General features: G+C 46.9%; 1 protein-coding gene across 6 annotated transcripts in view; it reads right to left on the minus strand.

The window, feature by feature from the left end:
• Positions 1 to 314, minus strand: part of RNF123 (ring finger protein 123) — a 145,629-nt gene extending 145,315 nt beyond the window's left edge. For 5 of the 6 annotated variants that reach the window (XM_034775192.1, XM_034775191.1, XM_034775190.1 and 2 more), the window contains exon 1: positions 163 to 294. The gene's annotated coding sequence lies outside the window, so the exon portion shown is untranslated. Of the gene's footprint in view, positions 1 to 162 lie in introns of all 6 variants that reach the window. The other variant, XM_034775189.1, reaches the window with a different exon arrangement.
• Positions 315 to 20,941: the final 20,627 nt, after the last annotated feature.

Raw genomic sequence — 20,941 nt, forward strand, 5'->3', positions numbered from 1 at the left:
CCACCCAGGCCCCCCCACCAGCTCCCATCCCCCACTCCCGCGCAAGGACACCCCCCCCACACACACACCAGCCCCTAATCCATCCACTCCCGCCCAGGACCCCCTCCCCTCAGTTCCAGCCCCCGACCGTCCGCTCCCACCAAGGGGCAGCCCCCGACATACCCAGGAGCTACAACGCCCAGGGCGCTCAGAAGCCGGGCTCGGGCCAGGCCCGCAGACACTCACCCGCCCGCGCCCCTCAGTCACAACAACCACCCGGCTACGGACGGAGCCCCGGCAGGGACACTGCGGCCGGGGCGGGGCCGCGCCACAGGCCCCGCCTCTCCGCGCGGACAGCCTGATTGGCAGAACCGACAGCTCCCCGTGGGCGGAGCTCTGGGCTGGGCTGGCGGCGCAGCGCCCCCTGCTGGGGGAGAGCGCCGGCTCAGCCTTAGCGCCTGGTGTCTCGGCTTCTCCGTGCCGTGCTGAACCTGGAGGGGCCCCGGTCGGTGCAGCACGGAGCGGCCCTGCAGCAGGCCCGGAGCTGGGTCCGGGTCCGTTGGGGGGCGCGCTGTCAGATCTGGGGGCCAGGGATGTGGAGATTGCGGGCTCCCTTATCCGCATATTATGTTAGCTTATCTATATAAAATATAGCCAGCCTTCCCAGGCTCCACCAATATTTAGGAACATGGGCCTAGCTCCACCAATGTTTGGGCTTATATTTAATCAGAGCCATCCCGTCCAGAGGACAGACTGGGCACGTGGGGTCCAGGGAAGCCTGGGGGGCTAGCAGGGGGCCTGACGACAGCAGGAGCAAGCGACCTGGCTCCACCCCGACCCTGGCCCCAAGCCCTTGCTCCACTTCTTTCCTGCTTCTGCTGCCTCCCCCAAGTAACGCTGGGAGCCAGCAGGGCGGGCTGGGGCCAGGTCGCTTGCTGCTGCCAGCGCCAGGCGCCCCTGCTAACCCTTCCGGGCAACCCTGAACCCCACACACCCCTGAAACACAGGGGCCCACAAAGCAATTGTCAACATGGTTTCTGTAAAGGGAAATCGTGTCTTACTAATCTATTCGAGTTCTTTGAAGAGGTCAACAAATATGTGGACAAGGGGGATCCAGTGGACATAGTGTACTTAGATTTCCAGAAAGCCTTTGACAAGGTCCCTCACAAAGGCTCTTAAATAAAGTAAGTTGTCATGGGATAAAAGGGAAGGTCCTTTCATGGATTGAGAACTGGTTAAAAGACCGGGAACAAAGGGTAGGAATTAATGGTAAATTCTCAGAATGGAGAGGGGTAACTGGTGGTGTTCCCCAAGGGTCAGTCCTCGGACCAATCCTATGCAATTTATTTATAAATAATCTGGAGAAAGGGGTAAACAGTGAGGTGGCAAAGTTTGCAGACAATACTAAACTGCTCAAGATAGTTAAGACCAAAGCAGACTGTGATGAACTTCAAAAAGATCTCACAAAACTAAGTGATTGGGCAACAAAATGGCAAATGAAATTTAATGTGGATAAATGTAAAGTAATGCACATAGGAAAAAATAACTCCAACTATACATACAATATGATGGGGGCTAATTTAGCTACAACAAGTCAGGAAAAAGATCTTGGAGTCATTGTGGATAGTTCTCTGAAGATGTCCACGCTGTGTGCAGAGGCGATCAAAAAAGCAAACAGGATGTTAGGGATCATTAAAAAGGGATAGAGAATAAGACTGAGAATATATTATTGCCCTTATATAAATCGATGGTACGCCCACATCTCGAATACTGCGTACAGATGTAGTCTCCTCATCTAAAAAAAGATATACTGGCACTAGAAAAGGTTCAGAAAAGGGCAACTAAAATGATTAGGGGTTTGGAACAGGTCCCATATGAGGAGAGCTTAAAGAGGTTAGGACTCTTCAGACTAAGGGGTAATATGATAGAGGTATATAAAATCGCGAGTGATGTGGAGAAAGTGGATAAGGAAAAGTTATTTACTTATTCCCATAATACAAGAACTAGGGCTCACCAAATGAAATTAATAGGGAGCAGGTTTAAAACAAATACAAGGAAGTTCTTCTTCACGCAGCGCACAGTCAACTTGTGGAACTCCTTATCTGAGGTGGTTGTGAAGGCTAGGACTATAACAGCGTTTAAAAGAGAACTGGATAAATTCATGGTGGTTAAGTCCATTAATGGCTATTAGCCAGGATGGGTAAGGAATGGTGTCCCTAGCCTCTATTTGTCAGAGGATGGAGCTGGATGGCAGGAGAGAGATCACTTGACCATTACCTGTTGGTCCACTCCCTCTGGGGCACCTGGCATTGGCCACTGTCGGTAGACAGGATACTGGGCTAGATGGACCTTTGGTCTGACCCGGTACGGCTGTTCTTATGTTCTTATGTCCTATGGACGGGACGGCTCTGCTTCAACCTGTTCTGGGCACCACCAAAAATTATACAAACCTGTCGCCCATGCCCATGCAGGCAGGGATTTCCCTACACCCCTCTGAATTTCCCCAACACCCCCCTAGTGGTCAACTGGTCACATGCATTGTTACCAATTGAGTCATTGGTTGGAAATTGTAATTGAAATATAAACATTAATATACACTTTAAAAGCATATACAGTGTATGATAAAATACTTGTACCTGGAAAAGTGTAATAGGTTTGAAAAGTATGAACAAAGACTAGCATCTTGTCTTCATGCACCTGTTGTTTTTTCTGACAATGTTGGCAGATTTGTTTCGACAATGTTGGCCAACCTTATAATTTCAAATTATAATTTGTAAGCAATGTCTGAATGAGCTCTTCCCTGACAGCTAGTGATGAGCCAAGGGAGGGAGGGAAGGCTTTAGGACCAGACTGTATTTACGTGAACTCACCTACTGTACCTAGGTATCCAGCAGACAGAGCTTGTGTTGTCCAAGTGATCAGTTTTGGCTGGTGTTGGGTTAAAAATGACTTTAGTATTGAATGTGGGGGTCATGGAATGTTGTTACCCTTATTGTATGAGTAAAAGACAGCAGAACTATACTTAGCCTGTCCTGATTGAGGGGGTCATCCTCAATGCTTAATTTTTGCCAGGGCTGAGCTTAGCACCTCTAGGCTTGGCAGTTCATAGCCTTGGGACCTCTGGGCTTGCTGCATCAGTTACGAAAGTAAAAAACTTGCTTGAGCCCTGGCACCTCTTTCATTACAAATTAAGCACTGGTCACCCTTAACTGAACAGCACTCACTAAGCAAGGTGTGATGTTGCACCCCATAAGGCTTTATGGAAATTTGCTTATAAATGTATATATGACAAAACTAGAATATGTTTTATGCTACCTATGCCATATAACATATCTCTGTGAAGGTTATGATCTGCTGAATCTATTCCTCCTATTTGTATGCATGTATCATTTTTGTGTTCGAAGTTATGAATATTGGCTGTGTACTTGCTTGATTTCTAAGTAGCCTTAATAGAGCATTTGGTCAGCTTCTTGAGAAAGGAATGTGTAAGTTAAGAGCCCAATCAAGAAGCACTTAATGGACAATGGATCTTGGAAGGCTCCAATCCACATAAGAAGTCTACTTGAGGACGTTCAAGGCAGCATGTGAACCATGGCTGCTACCTGTAAGTTCTGAGTCATGCGTGGACATGTGACTTGCCCATGTGACTCCAAAACACCATCTTGGAGCTGGACTTTGCATAGGAGAGAGGAGGGGGGTCTCCACCCACAAGAGAAAGTCTGTTTAAACCCTTGGGAGACCCCTCCATTTTGTCTTCAGCTGACTCAAGAAATAGCCTCTCCACCCCCAAGGATACCTGAGAGAAACTGGAACAAAGGACAGTAACTACAGGGGGTGTGATTGCTGGACCCAGACTAGAAGGAGACTGGTCTGTAAAAGGAAGCTTACTGGAACACCTCTGAGGGTGAGGTTTTAGCTGTATTCAGTTTTATTACTGTATCAGGCTTAGGGCATGGCTACACTTGCAGACATAGAGCGCTTTGAGTTAAACCAGCCTTCGGAGAGCGCAGTAGGGAAAGTGCTGCAGTCTGTCCACACTGACAGCTTCAAGCACACTGGCGTGGCCACATTTGCGGCACTTGCAGCCGCATTGGGAGCGGTGCATTATGGGCAGCTATCCCAGCATGCAAGTGACTGCAACATGCTTTTCAAATGGGGGTGGTGGGGTGGAGTGTGACAGGGAGTATGTTGTGTGTATGTGGGGGGAGAGAGCCTGGGTTTTTGGAGGTCTGAGAGCATGTCAGCATGCTGTCTTGTAAGTTCAGACAGCAGAAGGCCCCTTCTTTCCCCCCACCTCTCTCTCTCTCACACAGCATTCCACAGTAATGGTTGATTTGTCTCGGAGCAGATAAGCAGCCGGCTGTCAGAAACAGAGCTTTCAAAGGGCACTTCCAAATTCCTGCAGCAATTCAAAACAATGACAAAAGTGGCCACTTGACTTAAGGGGATTATGGGACGTTTTCGGAAGCTGATCAGAGCGCAGTAATGCAACACCTCGTTCACACTGGCGCCGCAGCGCTCCAGTGGGAGCGCAGCAAACATTATTCCTCTCGCCGAGGTGGAGTACCAGGAATGCTCTAGCCACGGAGTCAGAGCGCTCTATGTGCCTTGCCAGTGTGCATGGGGAGTGAGTTAGTGCGCATGGGGCTCCTTTATTGTACAGTAACTCACAAGTGTAGCCAAACTACATGGCCTTAGACTTGCATATTTTGTTTTATTTTACTTGGTAATTCACTTTGTTCTGTCTGTTACTACTTGGAACTACTTAAATCCTACTTTCTGTATTTAATAAAATCACTTTTTACTTATTAATTAACCTAGAGTATGTATTAATACCAGGGGGAGGGGGCAAATAGCTGTGCATATCTCTCTATCAGTGTTATAGAGGGCGAACAATTAATGAGTTTACCCTGTACAAGCTTTATACAGGGTACAACGGATTTATTTGGGGTTGGACCCCACTGGGATTTGGGCATCTGAGTGTTAAAGACAGGAACACTTCTTAAGCTGCTTTCAATTAAGCTTACAGCTGTTAGGGGACGTGGTACAGACCTGGGTCTGGGTTTGCAGCAGGCTAGCAGGGTTGGCTCAAATCAGGGAGGGCACTGAAGTCCCAAGCTTCCAGGGTAGGAAAGCAGGGGCAGAAGTAGTCTTGGCACATCAGTTGGCAGCCCCAAGGGGGTTTCTCTGATCCAACCCATCACACTAGGGGTTTGGATGGCAGATCCCAGTGGAGAGAGAGATGGGGGGGACGGGACACAGGGGTTTTGCTTGGTGGTGTGGGCTGTGCCTTAGGGCACATCTACACTGTCAAAGTTACAGCACTGCTCAGAGAGCGCTGAAGAAAAAACGCTGTTGTGTGTTCACACTGACAGCTGCCTGCACAATAGTGTGTTCACATTTGCGGCGCTATTCAGAGCAATGCACTCTGGGCAGCTATCCCACAGAGCACCTCTTTCTCTTTTGCCGTTAAGACTTGTGGGAAGGCAGAAGGGGTCGCGGGGCATTCTGGGTCCTGTCCCAATGCCCTGTGATGCATTGCTTCGCATCCCAGCAATCCCTGTGCTTCCGTCTGCATTTGGCACCATCTTTCAACAGTTTGTGTACTGCGTGCCCTGCTCTGCCTCTTTCTGGCTGCAGGAATGGATCCCGAGCTGTTGACCAGAATGCTGCTCGTACTGACCAACATGTCACAAGTGGCAGTGGAGTTATTCCTTAAACTACAAAGGCAAGAGGAGTGCGACACTGATCTCACCACACGTAGTAGCTATGATACGAGAATGCTTGTGGCATTCATGGAGGTGCTGACCACAATGGAGTGCTGCTTTTGAGCTCGGGAAACAAGCACTGAATGGTGGGATCGCATCGTGATGCACATCTGGGATGACGATCAGTGGCTGCAGAACTTTCACATGAGGAAAGCGGAAGCCACATTCTTGGGACTGTGTGATGAGCTCGCCCCAGCCCTGCGGCACAAGGACACGAGAATGAGAGCTGCCCTGTCACTGGAGAAGCACATGGCGATTGCACTGTGGAAGCTGGCTACTCCAGACTGCTACCGATAGGTCACTACCCAGTTCAGAATGGGAAAGTTGACCATTGGAGTCGTGTTGATGGAAGTGGGCAGGGCCATTAATTGCATCCTGCTTCAAAAGACCGTGACTCTGGGCAATGTGCGTGAGATTGTGGATGGCTTTGCATAAATGTGCTTCCCTAACTGCGGAGGGGCGATAGATGGCATGCACATTCCAATTCTGGTACCAGACCACCTAACCACCGAGTACATTAATCCAAAAGGATATTTCTCAATGGTTCTCCAGGCGCTTGTGGATAACCGTGGGCGTTTCACAGACATTAACGCAGACTGGTCTGGAAAGGTGCATGACGCATGCATCTTTCAGAACACTGGCCTGTTCAAGAAGCTGTAAGAAGGGACTTTCTTCCCGGACCAGAAGATCACTATAGGGGAAGTCAAAATGCCCATTGTGATCCTGGGAGACCCCGCCTACCCCTACTGCCGTGGCTCATGAAGCCTTACACAGGGCAACTTGACAGCCACAAGGAACAGTTCAACAACAGGCTAAGCAAGTGCAGAATGACTGTGGAGTGTGCATTTGGCTGTTTAAAATCCCACTGGCGATGTCTGTATGGGAAGCTGGACGTGGCTGATGACAATACTCCTATGAATATAGCCGCATCTGTATGCTCCATAATATTTGTGAAGGGAAGGGTAAAAGCTTCACTCAGGGCTGGACTACAGAGGCTCAGCGCCTGCAGGCTGAGTTTGAACAGCCAGAGACCAAGGCTATTAGAAGGGCACGGCGCGGGGCCATAAGGATCAGGGATGCTTTGGGGCAGCAATTAGAAACTGAAAGCCACTAATATTTGTTGCTATGCTCAGGATTGCAGTGCTTGTGATACTAGGAGGTGATTGGTGCACATTATGCAAGAAGGGGCCTTAACATAATTGTATGTTGCTTTGCAGTGCTCTTTTTGCTTTCACTTAATAGAATAAAGATTGCTTTCAAACAAACACAATTCTTTTATTGAAAGACAACAACCAGAGGAGATAGTGAAACAAAAAAAAATCATCAGCAGGGAGGGGGATGGGGGAATGGAAGGTCTCAAGAGGAGGCAGGGTCCCGGGACGGCTACAGATTTGTGTACGTCCAGGGATCATACCCAACCTTCTCCTTTGGAGTATGATGCAGCGGGTGCTGTACTTCAGCAGGACCAAACTGTAAATGGATGGGTGTTGAGTACAGTGGGTATTGGGAGTCCACACTGCTGGACTGTGAGGAGGGAGGAGTGGAATGCGGGTAGAGAGTGGAGCAGGATGTTGATAAGAGTGTGTTGGCGGTGTGTGTGAGGGGAGGGGGCGCATGGGAAAGAGTGTTGTGACAGCAGCTGCAGGGGAGGGTGGGTGCAGAGCTGCTCGGTTTAAAGAGCTAGTATTGCCTGGAGCGTGTCTGCTTGGCACTCCATAACTGTTAAGAGCCGTTCCGTGGCTTCTTTCTGGTGTGCCACGTTCTCCTTTCATTCCCTCTTCTTGCTGTCCCGCCACTCCTTCAATTCCTTTTTCTCAGCAGCGGAGTGCATTATAACCTCAAGCATAAAGTCCTCCTTAGTTAGAGTGACCAGATGCCCAATTTTATAGGGACAGTCCCAATTTTGGGGTCTTTTTCTTATATAGGTTCCTATTACCCCCCACCCCGTCCCGATTTTTCACATTTGCTGTCTGGTCACCCTATCCTTAGTTTTTCTTGGATGCTTCCTAATTCTTCGCAACCATTCTGCCACCAATAACAAAGAGGGAGGCTGTGCTCCCAAGGTCATCTCTGTGAAGTTTAAATGCAACATTTTACAGAAGTAGTATTGTTTGCAACGCAGACAATACTGTTTCAGTGCTTTAAAACACAGCCAGTACTCACATGCCTGTCACTAACTGACCCCCAGGCAAGCACACATAAGCCACAAGACCCCCAAAATGGTGAGTAGCTGCAGGGGCAAGGTAAATCACTGTTCCTGGACCCTGCTGTACACTGGGCACGTGGCTCTTGGGCACTTGGGGAGAGCCAGCACTGTAGGGTGGGCCTGATAATCATTCCTGTCCCCACACTTTCCACAGGAGGTGATCATTATGGAAGATATCTTGCTGCTGAGTGTGAGCAGGGAATCAAGGGATGGTCTTCTCCAAGCCTGCGGCTTCTGCCCTGGCCCCTATGTGGCTAGCCTGTGTACGGCAGTGGTCCACCTACTCTGCACCCGTGACAGCACAGTGGCGCGGGAAAGTTATCGTTAATGGGGCACGAAACAAAGCAGTTCTGCCGAGGAACCTGTGGGAGCGGATTGCCCAGTGTCTCCACAAAAGTTTCCTGATGATCTCTGAGGGAGCTTCCCATGAAGTGAGGGAGAGTATCAACAGCTGTTCTGCTGCTCAAACTAGGCATGAGGTGGGAGACAAGCCTGCTTTCTGCAACCCTCCTGCCACCAACAACTCGCTTCAGCAATTCCCAAAATCAGATTGACTTATCAAGGGCCTGCTCTCCTGCTTGCGCTTTGCCAAGATCCAACTGCTGTGACTGGCTAGGCTCCTCCAGGGAAGAAAAGAGCTCCTGGCTGCATGCATCTCTGGCTTCCGAATCATCCTCTGCCTCTGGTTCCCCCTCCCCCTCTTCATCCAAGATTACCTCCTCCTGGCTCGGTCCACTCTTGACTGGCACATGAGCCAACAAAGTATCCACAGAGGCCTTCGCAGTGAAGGTGGGGTCACCACCGAGTATCGTGTCCTGCTCTTTGTAGAGCCGGCAGCTCGTGGACACAGCACTGGAGTGGCGATTGGTAGGCGTTCCGCAGCTCCTTCACTTTGACCCTGCACTGCAATGTGTCCCTGTCATGGCCCTTTTCTATCATGCACCTAGAAATCTGTCCATAGGTATCATAATTCCAATGGCTCGAACGCAGCTGTGACTGCACTGCCTCCTCTCCCCAAATGCTGATGATGTCCAGCAGCTTGGCATTGCTCCAAGTGCGGGATCGCCTGGTGCATGGAGCAGGCATGGCCACCTGGAAAGATGCGCTGAGACCACTGCACACATCACTGAGCAAACAGGAAGGGGGCTTTCAAATTTGCAAAGGAAGTATGGGGTGGGGCTGATGGTTGGTCACCTGAGGGCAGGGCAGTAGAGTTCAAACCAATGACCAGAGAGGTGAGAACAGGCATTGTGGGACAGCTCCCGGAGGCCAATCACAGCGCTGTAATCACCACAGTGCCTACAGTGGCACCGCAGCGCTGTAGCCCCGGCGCAGGAAGCTCTATGCCTCTCGTCGAGGTGGTTTTTTTAGAGTGCTGCATCTGTGCAGTTTCTGCACACTAAGTGGCTTGGCAGTGTGTACACCTCAGGAGTTACAGCGCTTAAAGCTGCTTTACAGCGCACAAACTTGCCAGTGTAGATGGGACCTAAGAGTCACAGGCACTTGCCCCTCTCCCCTATTTAAAGATAGAGCTTATTAGGCTCCATGGAGAGTCTTTTGTTTTGTTAAGTGACCACTAGAGTTGAAATCACTAATAATCAGGTCTGAGTGCTTAGATCTGCTGCAGGTCAGCATTTCTGTGGAAAAAACAGCCCAGCCTGCATGCACTGTAAGGTTCCCCCATTGAGAGCTGAAATCACAGAAAGCTGAGTGGAACCTCAAGAGACCGACTCGCAGAGGACCAGGTTCTGGAACAGCCTCCCACTAGGAGTTGTGAGACCAAACAACTTTCTTAGTTTTAAGAGCAGCTGGACAAATTTATGAGTGAGATTGTACGACAGGGTTGCTTGTGATCATAGGTGCCGACTTCCTCTCTTCCCCAGGGGGTGCTTGACCTGCCCCAGGCCCACCCCCACTATACCCCTTTCCCCAAACCGTGCCCCTGCCCTGCCTGTTCCCACCCTCACTCCGCCTCTTCTCGCCCCCTCCCCCAAGCGTGCCCCATCCCCACTGCTCCCCCTCCCTCCCGGTGCCTCCTGCATGCCACGGAACATGCAGGAGGCAATGGGAGGAGGGTGAAGAGTTGATCAGTGGGGCCACCGGCAGGTGGGAGGAGCAAGGGCAAGAGGGGAGCTTGGCTGCCAGTGGGTGCAAAGCACCTGCTAATTTTTTCCCGTGGGTGCTCCAACCCTGGAGCACCCATGGAGTCAGCCCCTATGCTTGTGATAGTAGGGGGCGGGGCTCAGCAGCACTGGAGGGTCCCTTCGGGTTATTGTCTTATGTGCCTACAGCTCATGCTTCAGGGTTTCAGCCATCTTCTGGAGCTTTAAGGGGGATGAGGGTTGGTCTCCTTCCTCTGCATCAGGGTTGGCCATGGATGGAGATGGGACATTGGGCAAGGTGGGCCAGGGCTCTGAGGTGGAACTGGGCATTCTCTCTTAGGTGCTTGGCTGGTTGATTCTTGCTCATGTGCTCAGGATCTAAAATGATCACCACGTGTGGGGTCAGGAAGGAATTTTCTCCCAGGTCAGACTGGGAGGGACCTTGGGGATTTTTTTACCTTTCTTTGCAATGTGGGGTATGGGTCACTTGCCAGGATTATCTGAGTCTCTCTCACTTCATCATTTTCCTGCCATTGCAGGAGCCTTCATCACCCAGTCTCTCCTGTTCTCTGCCTGTGGCACATAATAGTCTTGTCTCCTGTGTGCTGTAATACTTGGGTCTAATTTTGCTTGTTGGGTGTAGTGGGCAGGTGCTGGGGGCCTGTGCTATACAGCAGGTGGTAGGAGATCAGGTTAGAGCAGTGGTTCTCAACCATGGATACGCAGAGGTCTTCCGGGGGTACATCAACTCATCTAGATACATGCCTAGTTTTACAACAGGCTACATAAAAAACACTAGTGAAGTCAGTACAAACTAAAATTTCATACGATTTGTTTATACTGCTCTATATACTAAACACTGAAATGTAAGTACACTATTTATAAACCAGTTGATTTATTTTATGATTATATGGCAAAAATGAGAACATAAGCAATTTTTCAGTAATAGTGTGCTGTGATACTTTTGTATTTTTATGTCTGATTTTGTAAGCAAGTAGTTTTTAAGTGAGGTGAAACTTGGGGATATGCAAGACAAATCAGACAACTGAAAGGGGTACAGTAGTCTGGAAAAGTTGAGAGCCACTGAACTAGATGATCTGGTCCCTTCTGGCTTTGAATTCTGACTTTGTTGTCACGGTTGAGAGCAACTGGACCTGTATTTCCCGACTGTGATCCAGGAAGGGCACCCGCTCCCGGGCTTTCAAACTCCCCAACTGTTACCTTTCTGGGTGGAGACCTATGTCTCTCTCCCTTCTGACTGGGGTTATTTCCAGGCTGCCAGCTCTCTGCCTTCACTGTGTTATTCCCAGCAGAGGCTTGCTTTCTCTTTAGAGAGGGATAAGAGTGACTGTCAATAAATTACCACACTGTACTACTTATGCAAGCCTGTCTTATTCTTAAGGTGAAAGCATTACAAAAAAACCAAATAAATAACAATAAAAGAGCCTACATGCCTGCTAATACTGTTACCACAGGTCACCTCAGTCCTAACATGGGCTCTGGCAACAGCAGTCTTTAAACATCCATGGGGTCTCCTGTGTGGTCACATGTTCATCACAGATCAGTTCAGAACAAGCACCCAGTCTTATGGGGCTTCAGCAGCCCAGTCCTTCCAACACTTTCGTAAGGATGGGAGGGCCTCCATGGACCAGGAGTCCTATGTTTGCTTCATCAGAAAGAAGGCCCTGAGCCAGTTTAAAACCAGGCTCTTTATCCAAAAATCCTCTTTGTCTATTGGTCCATGGAGAATCTGGTTTGTACTAGTATACATGGACATTTCCAGCGGGTGGCTTCAAAGGGTGGATAATGGAGGAAGTACATTAGCCTCCTCCTGCTACTAAAGAAAATACATACAATGCCACAGTAACACATACTTAATTTAATTTTCAATACAATATACCCCAAAGGTATTAACCCTAACTCAGTAAGATTTAACTTAATTTGATAGAGTTTATTTTAATTCCATAAGGTTTGTTCAAGATCAGGTCAGTCTATCAAGCTGATTTTTTAAAAAGGCTCCAGAGGCAATCCTGGCAATTACAGCCCCTTAAGTCTAACTTCAGTACCATGCAAACTGGCTGAAACTATAGTAAAGAACAGAATTATCAGACATATAGATGAACACGATTTGTGGGGAAGAGTCAACATGGCTTTTGGAAAGGGAAATCATGCCTCACCAATCTATTAGAATTCTTTGAGGAGATCAACAAATATGTGGACAAGGGTGATCCAGTAGATACAGTATACTTGGACTTTCAGAAAGCCTTTCACAAGGTCCCACATCAGAGGCTCGTAAGTAGGGAGTCAAGGGATAAGAGGGAAGGGCCTCTCATGGATCAGTAACTAGTTAAAAAACAGGGAACAAAGGGTAGGAATAGATTGTCAGTTTTCAGAATGGAGAAAGGTAAATAGTGGTTTCTCTTAGGGATCTGTAATGGGATCAGTACTGTTCAACATATTCATAAATTATCTGGAAAAAAGGGTAAATGGTGAGATGGCAAAGTTTGCAGACGACACTAAATTACTCAAGAGAGTTAATTCCAAAGCTGACTGTGAAGAGTTACAAAGGGCTCTCACACAACTGGGCAATAAAATAGCAGATTAAATTCAATATTGATAAATGCAAAGTAATATACATCGGAAAACATAATTCCAACTATAGATATGATATGATGGGGTCTAAATTAGCTGTTGCCACTCAAGAAAAAGATCTTGGAGTCACTGTGGATAGTTCTCTGAAAACATCTGCTCAATGTGCAGGGGCAGTTAAGAAAGCTAACAATGTTAGGAATCACTAGGAAATGGGTAGATAATAAGACAGTAAATTTCATGATGTCACTATATAACTCCATAGTATTCCCCCACCTTGAATACTGCATGAAGTTCTGGTCACCCCATCTAAAAAAAATAAATAAATATTAGAGTTGGGGAAAAATACAGAAAAGGACAGCAAAAATTATTAGGGGTGTGGAACAGCTTCCATATAAGGAGAGAATAATAAGCCTTGGACTGTTCAGCTTGGAAAAGAGACAACTAAGAAGGAGAGGTCTATCCAATCATGAATGGTGTGGAAAAAGCAATTAGGGAAGTGTTATTTACACCTTCGCATAACACAAGAACCAGGGGTCACCCAATGAAATTAACAGGCCATAGGTTTAAAACAAACAAAAGGAAGTACTTCTTCACACAATGCACAGTCAACCTGGTGAACTCATTGCCAGGGGATGTTATGAAGGCCAAAACTAACTGGGTCCAAAAAAATTAGATAAGTTCATGGATTATAAATCCATCAATGGCTATTAGCTAAGATAGTCAGTGATGCAACCACATGATTTGGGTGTCCCTAAACCTCTGACTGCCAGAAGCTGGGACTGGATGACAGGGGATGGATCACTCAATAATAGCCCTGTTCTGTTCATTCCCCCTGAAGCATCCTCATTGGCCTCTCTTGGAAAACATGATACTGGGTTACAAGGACCATTGGTCTGATCCAAGATAGCCATTTTTATATTTATCTATGATCATACAGATGTAATTAATTTGAAGGAAAGTAGATGCTAGAGGGATGTCAAAAGTATCAAAATCTTGTTTATCATGTATACTCATCCCAGTGAGGTTGCCACCCGCCACTTGCCCACACTAAATCAGATAACCATGTTCGTGAGTAGAGTTGGTCAAAATTGAGTTTTGGTTAACCCAAAAGTATCTGTGAATTTGTGTTGCTTTTGCCAAATAGCTGTAACCAAACTAAAAACATGAAAATATTTTGACCTGAGGAGGAAGGCTCCCTCACAACCTTTGGCCCAGTAGTTAACGAACTCACCCAGGACATGAGATTTGGGTTCAATTACCTCCTCTGGGAGACACGGGTCTCCCACAGTCTAGGTGAGATCCCTAACCCCTGGGCTAAACATTGTAAGAAAGGCTATATTCTGTTCCCTGGTCATTTTGTAACTCTTGTCTTCCTTTGCTTTTGTCAAAACGCCTGAAATCAAAATGAAAAGTTTTGAATTGGGTTGAAAAAAAAAAAAAAGGTTCATTTTGACCCAACTTGAGATGGTTTTGACTTTTCAATTTGCTGAACATTTTTTAAACACTGTTTTTGGTTCCACCTGAAACAGAATATTTTTTTCAAAATTGTCAGCAAACCAAAAAAGAAAATCCATTATTCACCCAGCTCTTCTCTTGATATTGATAGTTCTGAATAGTGACACAGAGCAGCAGGAATGTGACTGGTATGGAAAAACAAAATGATTAAAATGTATTGGCTTGTTGACATTAGGGTGGTTTGTACTGACTTAATAAAAATGTGTTCTAAAAGCAATGAAGGTTTGCTGTTTATCTTGAAATGTGAGAGAAAACGTGTCCATCATGAAGAGAAGCCAAACTCCCCTGCTACTCTGTCTCTGTGAAAGGAAGGCATTGTTTCCAAGTCCTTATATAATAATAATGGGATCTAGAATTAGACAAGTGCATGGAAACTTATGCTGGTCTAGAAAGTTCATAAGAGGTTAGACCTAAAAGAAAAGCTGAGAGGGCCAAAGGCCTATTTTAACCTGTGATCAGTAGAATTTTTTGACTAATCCTAGACCCCAAATAAGCAATAGCAGGACAAGTCCCTGTTGATGTGAGAGAGGGCACCTCACCCTACAACCTAACTGGGAGGCGGAATCGCCTGACTTTACTGTGTCATGTATAATCTGAAAATGACTCTGAATTGAGTTACTTGTGAAATTAGTGAATATGAATTTGAAAACCATACATTTCCAGATCTTACTAGGGGCTGGCAGTGAAGTCTTCTTCCCACAGAGTACTCATTTTTTAGCTTTTTCACATACATTTGCTCACTGGAGTCCATATTCAAGTCCATGTCTCCCACCAAAGACTTCAGCCCCTCCTCCCTAGTGGCCAGATGAGAATGGAGCAACGGAGCTTCTCTGCACCCTGAAGGATGCTAGGGCAAATATAGGAAGCCCCAGGCTTGCACACCCGTGGCAGCAGCAGCCATCCCTCCCCCATATTAGCTCTAGGACTATCCTACACACCCATGAAGGATGGAACCTTGGAACCCTGGCACAGTTACTCAAGGATGAGTCTGACTCATCAGCTCATTTGTGGATGGGGTGAGGCTTCATCCCAGGTTTTGGAATCTCCAGCCTGGAAATGATGGTTGAAAACAGACTCAGCTGCCCTTGGGGATCTAAGTAGTGCTCTGGATTAAGCCACACAGCAGCCGAGAAGGTGGGTGCGAGTCCTTCTGCCGCTAATGCAGGCGAGGTAATAGGGCCCAGTCTGGGAGAGCTTTACTGAACAGGGTGCTGGATTATTACTCTGTCACAGTCCTCATGTGTCCGGGACTTCCAGTCCCTCATGATATGCTCATGATCATGCAGAAGGCGACTTTTTTCAGAACACAAAAGAATGCTCAACTGCAGCTGTTGTGACTGGGAGTAGAAAAAGATGAATTCCTACTTCTTTCATCCCAGGAAATATAGCACAAAAATTGGGTTGAATCACTAGTGATGATAAAGAAGAAGTTGAAGTCAAATCTTCTTTTATTCATCATATGATATTCCACTCTGTTCAAATTCTCTATTCTGTCCTGATCACATGGCAGCCCCATTGCAGGTAGTGCCTCACTCCACTCAACTGTCAGTGTTTTACAAGACAGGCATCTGTAAAAGCTACATAGAGGTTGACAGAATCCAGAAGTTGCTGTTGTAGAGAGGTAAAAATCAAGTCTGTGTATTTTACTTTTTCAGCCGGCTTACCAAACACTTCTTGTCCTCTTCATTTAAGGAGTTAATATAAGTGCCCTAATTAGTCAATTTCTGAACTGAAGTCTTTGTTTCTTCCAGTACGTTTTCAATGGATATCTCTCTGATTGATCCAAGAATAGCTTCCATTGCTAGACAGAGATCTAGTACTGTTGTAGCAGATGTCTGGATGGCATTGTTTAATGACTGAAGTGGTTTCAACAGTAGACTTACAAGAGAGAATGGTGATTGTCTTCTCTGAAATTAGTAGCAAAAGTAGTCCACCAGCCTCACTACTTAGATCCATCCCATCTCGGTAGATACTTTCCAAAGCCAATAATAATGGTTGCAGTAAATTTAAGACAACAGCCAAGGATTGCTCATGAGAAAGCCAGCGAGTTTTTCAAATTTGAACTTCATTCCCAGTGTATCTTCTATATTTTCCAAGATGTTCAGTCCCTTTGGACTCATGCTGAAAAAAGAAAGACATTAAATTTATAGCTTTTTAAATTCCTTTTGAAGATTCTGCAGCTCATGCTAGTACTAGTTCAAGTAGATGTTGTGATGTTGCACTCCACATGCTTTATGAAAGTGAATATGAATTAACTGGAATATGCTTTATGCAAAAGGTCTCTTGTAAGGTATCATTACAAAGCTTATAATCTATTGAGTGTGTTCATCCTATTTGTTTGCATGTATTATTTCTATGTCTGGAGTTAGGAGAATAAGATATAAACTTGTATTACTGATGTAAACATATTAAGTGGAAGCCATTAAGGGTGCTTCAGAGTCAATGAACTGTAAATAGCTCTGTTTACTTGCAAACCTTCCTGTGTAGGTATGGGCCAGCCCATGAAGAATGGAGGCTGGGGTCTCACAGGACAATGTCACATGACACTGGAATCCATCTTAAATCTGGTACTTTTCCATTTAAAGGAGGGGTGGGGATCCAAAGAAACAAAATATTCCTGCCTTGTGCCAAAGCTAGAAAAGGGGGTGGAGCAGGACAAAGGAGGCTGCCAGTCATGAGAAAGCCCCGGCTTACCATCTGAGATGTCTGCTGGAACTAACAAGGACTGTACCAGGGGAAAGGATTGGGCGCAGACTAGGAAGGAGTCTAGTCTGTGAAAGAAGTTTATTGGAATATCTCTGAGGGTGAGATATTACCTGTAATCAGTTTCTTAATGTATTAGGCTTAGACATGCAAGTTTTTGCTTTATTTTGCTTGGTGACTTACTTTGTTCTGTTATTACTTGAAACCATTTAAATCCTACTTTTTATACTTAATAAAATCACTTTTGTTTATTAATGAACTCAGAGTAAGTGATTAATACCTGGGGGAGCAAACAGCTGTGCAAATCTATCAGTGTTATAGAGGGCGGACAATTTATGAATTTACCTGGTATAAACTTTATACAGAATAAAACAGATTTATTTGGGTTTGGATCCCATTGGGAACTGCATGTCTGGCTACTGGCGAGGTAACCTGCTGAGCTGTTTTTGGTTAAAGTCTGCAGCTTTGAGGGCGTGGCCCAGACCCTGAGTCTGTGTTGCAGCAGGCTAGCATGTCTGGCTCAACAAGGCAGGGTTCTGGAGTCCCAAGCTGGCAGGGAAAATGGGCACAGAGGTAATTTCAGCACATCAGGTGACAGTCCCAAGGGGGTGTCTCTGTGACTGAACCCATCACAGATGGCTTCTGCAGTGTATATAGGAGAGTTTAGTTACACTTTTCTCTGAGCAAAGCTTGTACTCCACTGTGTTTTCCAGAGAAGTTTGCAGCTCCATCAAATGCACAAGCAGCCATCTCTTTGGGGTTCAATTTACAAGCATTTAACTCTTCTAAGATGTGGGTTGTCAGAGATACAGCCAATGTGTCTTCTATAACCTGAACATCTAGAAATTCATCTACTGCCCTACCACTGACATCAAGAAAACATATGCAGTGACTTAATACTTAACACCCATTTGCATCGGTTCATTCATCAGCCATGTATGCATATTTTCTGAATGCGGTGAGAGTTCTTCACTTTTTCAACAGCTGAGTCTTTCACTGTTATACTGCATGATTCTAACCAGTCAGTTGAGTTTCTTACAGAAAGATAGTGAGCATTTGCTGGTCTTGGTCGGAACCAGTGTCCAACTTCAGGATTAACAAATGACAGTGCACTTAACACTGGTCTCCAGTTTCTGGTGTGTGGCATCTCTTGCTTAAAGAGAAAGTATTATGTGACAGCCCTGTTTGTTTGAATAAACTGTGTTGTGTCTCCAGCATTTTTAACAGCCTCATTAAGTACTACTAAAATTGGCTTTGACAATGACTGGTTTATAAGGTTTTCTGTGGGTATGTCTACACTATCGGATTAATCCGAATTTACAGAATTCAAATTTTGGAAACAGATTGTATAAAGTCAAATGTATGCGGCCACACTAAGCACATTAATTCGGCGGTGTGCGTCCGTGTACCGGGGCTAGCGTCGATTTCCGGAGCGTTGCACTGTGGGTAGTTATCCCATAGCTATCCCATAGTTCCCGCAGTCTCCCCCACCCATTGGAATTCTGGGTTGAAATCCCAGTGCCTGATGGGGCAAAAAACATTGTCACAGGTGGTTCTGGGTACAGCCTCCCTCCTCCCTCCATGAAAGCAACGGCAGACAACCATTTCGCGCCTTTTTTCCTGGGTGAACACTGCAGACGCCATACCACGGCAAGCATGGAGCCCGCTCAGCTCAAGACAGCAGTCATGAACATTGTAAACACCTCGCGGATTCTCATGCACTTTATGCTGAACCAGGACCAGAAAAATGAGGCGAAGAGGCGGCGGCGGCGACAGCAGCGCAGCGACAAGAGTGATGAGGACATGGACACAGACACAGAATTCTCTCAAACCGCGGGCCCCGGTGCTTTGGAGATCATGTTGTTAATGGGGCAGGTTCTATCCCTGGAACGCCGATTCTGGGCCCGGGAAACAAGCACAGACTGATGGGACCACATAGTGTTGCAGGTGTGGGACGATTCCCAGTGGCTGCGAAACTTTTGCATGCGTAAGGGCACTTTCATGGAACTTTGTGACTTGCTTTCCCCTGCCCTGAAGCGCCAGAATACCAAGATGAGAGTAGCCCTCACAGTTGAGAAGCGAGTGGCGATAGCCAGACAGCTACCGGTCAGTGGGGAATCAATTTGGAGTGGGCAAATCTACTGTGGGGGCTGCTGTGATGCAAGTAGCCAAAGCAATCACTGAGCTGCTGCTACGAAAGGTAGTGACTCTGGGAAATGTGCAAGTCATAGTGGATGGCTTTGCTGCAATGGGATTCCCTAACTGTGGTGGGGCGATAGATGGAACCCCTATCCCTATCTTGGCACCGGAGCACCAGGGTACCCAGTACATAAACCGCAAGGGGTACTTTTCAATGGTGCTGCAAGCACTGGTGGATCACAAGGAACGTTTCACCAACATCAACGTGGGCAGGCCGGGAAGGGTTCACGATGCTCGCGTCTTCAGGAACACTACTCTGTTTAAACGGCTGCAGCAAGGGACTTACTTCCCGGACCAGAAAATAACCGTTGGGGATGTTGAAATGCCAATAGTTATCCTTGGGGACCCAGCCTACCCCTTAATGCCATGGCTCATGAAGCCATAAACAGGCAGCCTGGACAGGAGTCAGGAGCTGTTTAACTACAGGCTGAGCAACTGCAGAATGGTGGTAGAATGTGCATTTGGATGTTTAAAAGGTTGCTGGCGATCGTTACTGACTCGGTCAGACCTCAGCCAAACCAATATCCCCATTGTGGAGCACACAGCAAGCAGCAATAACAATCTCTGTGAAAGTAAGGGGGAGACCTTTATGGCAGGGTGGGAGGCTGAGGTAAATTGCCTGGCTGCTCATTACGCGCAGCCAGACACCAGGGCGATTAGAAGAGCACACCAGGAAGCGCTGCGCATCAGAGAAACTTTGAAAACCAGTTTCATGACTGGCCAGGCTACAGTGTGAAATTTCTGTTTGTTTCTCCTTGATGAAACCCACCCCCTTTATTAACTCATTCTCTGTAAGGAGCCCACCCTCCCCCTTCGATCACAGCTTGCTTTCAAAGGAAATAAAGTCACTATCGTTTAAAAATCATTTATTCTTTATTAATTGATTATAAAAAGAGGGAGAGAACCCGGGTGGGGTTTGGGAGGAGGATCGGCGGGAAGGAAAAGGCCACTAAAAAAAGGTTAAAAAAATTTTGCTTGGGCTGTCCACTGGGGTGGAATGGGAGGGTGCACAGAGCCTCCCCACCCCCGCGTTCTTACACATCTGGATGAGGAGGCTATGGAACATGGGCTGTAGTGCCAGTCTGTGATCCTGATGCCGTTCCTGAAGCTCCACCAGACGCCGGAGCATGTCTGCTTGCTCACGCAGCAGCCCCAGCGTTGCATCCTGCCTCCTCTGATCTTCCTGCTGCCACCTCTCATCTCGAGCGTCTCTCCTCTCCTCACATTGGTCCCTCCTGTCCTCACGTTCACTGGCATCTTTCCTATACTTTGAAACCGTGTCCTTCCACTCATTCAGATGAGCTCTTTCACTGCATGTGGATTCCATGTTTTCCGCGAACATCTCGTCTCACATCCTTTTTTTCCCCAACGCCTTATCTGAGATAGCCTTCGGGACGGAGGAGGGAGGCTTGAAAAATTTGCAGCTGCTGGAGGGAGGGAAAAAAGGAGAGAATTTAAAAAAAAAAAAAAAAAGATACATTTTACAGAACAATGCTTATACTCTTTCACAGTGAACAACACTATTCACATTACATAGCACATGTGATTTCTGTGCAAGGTCGCATTTTGCCTCAAATATTGAGTGCCTGTGGCTTTGCTGCTAGAGATCACAGATGCAGGTCCGGGCAACAGAATTCGGCTTGCATGCAGCCATGGTAAGCCATTGTCTTTCGGCTTCTGTGCCCTCCTTTCCCACATACCAAGCAAAGCCTATTGAGTGCTGCAGTTTTCCTGTTAACCTTCAGCAGCAGAAAAAACTAACTCCCCCATGCATCCAATTCTCTGGATGATCGCTTTATCCCTCCCCCGCACCATGTGGCTGGTATCAGGGAATATCCCTGCTAGCCAAACGCGAAAAGCTCAGGGCCGATCCTCCC

The sequence above is a fragment of the Trachemys scripta genome, chromosome 7 (assembly GCF_013100865.1).
Source record: "Trachemys scripta elegans isolate TJP31775 chromosome 7, CAS_Tse_1.0, whole genome shotgun sequence".
Classification (NCBI taxonomy): Eukaryota; Metazoa; Chordata; order Testudines; family Emydidae; genus Trachemys; species Trachemys scripta.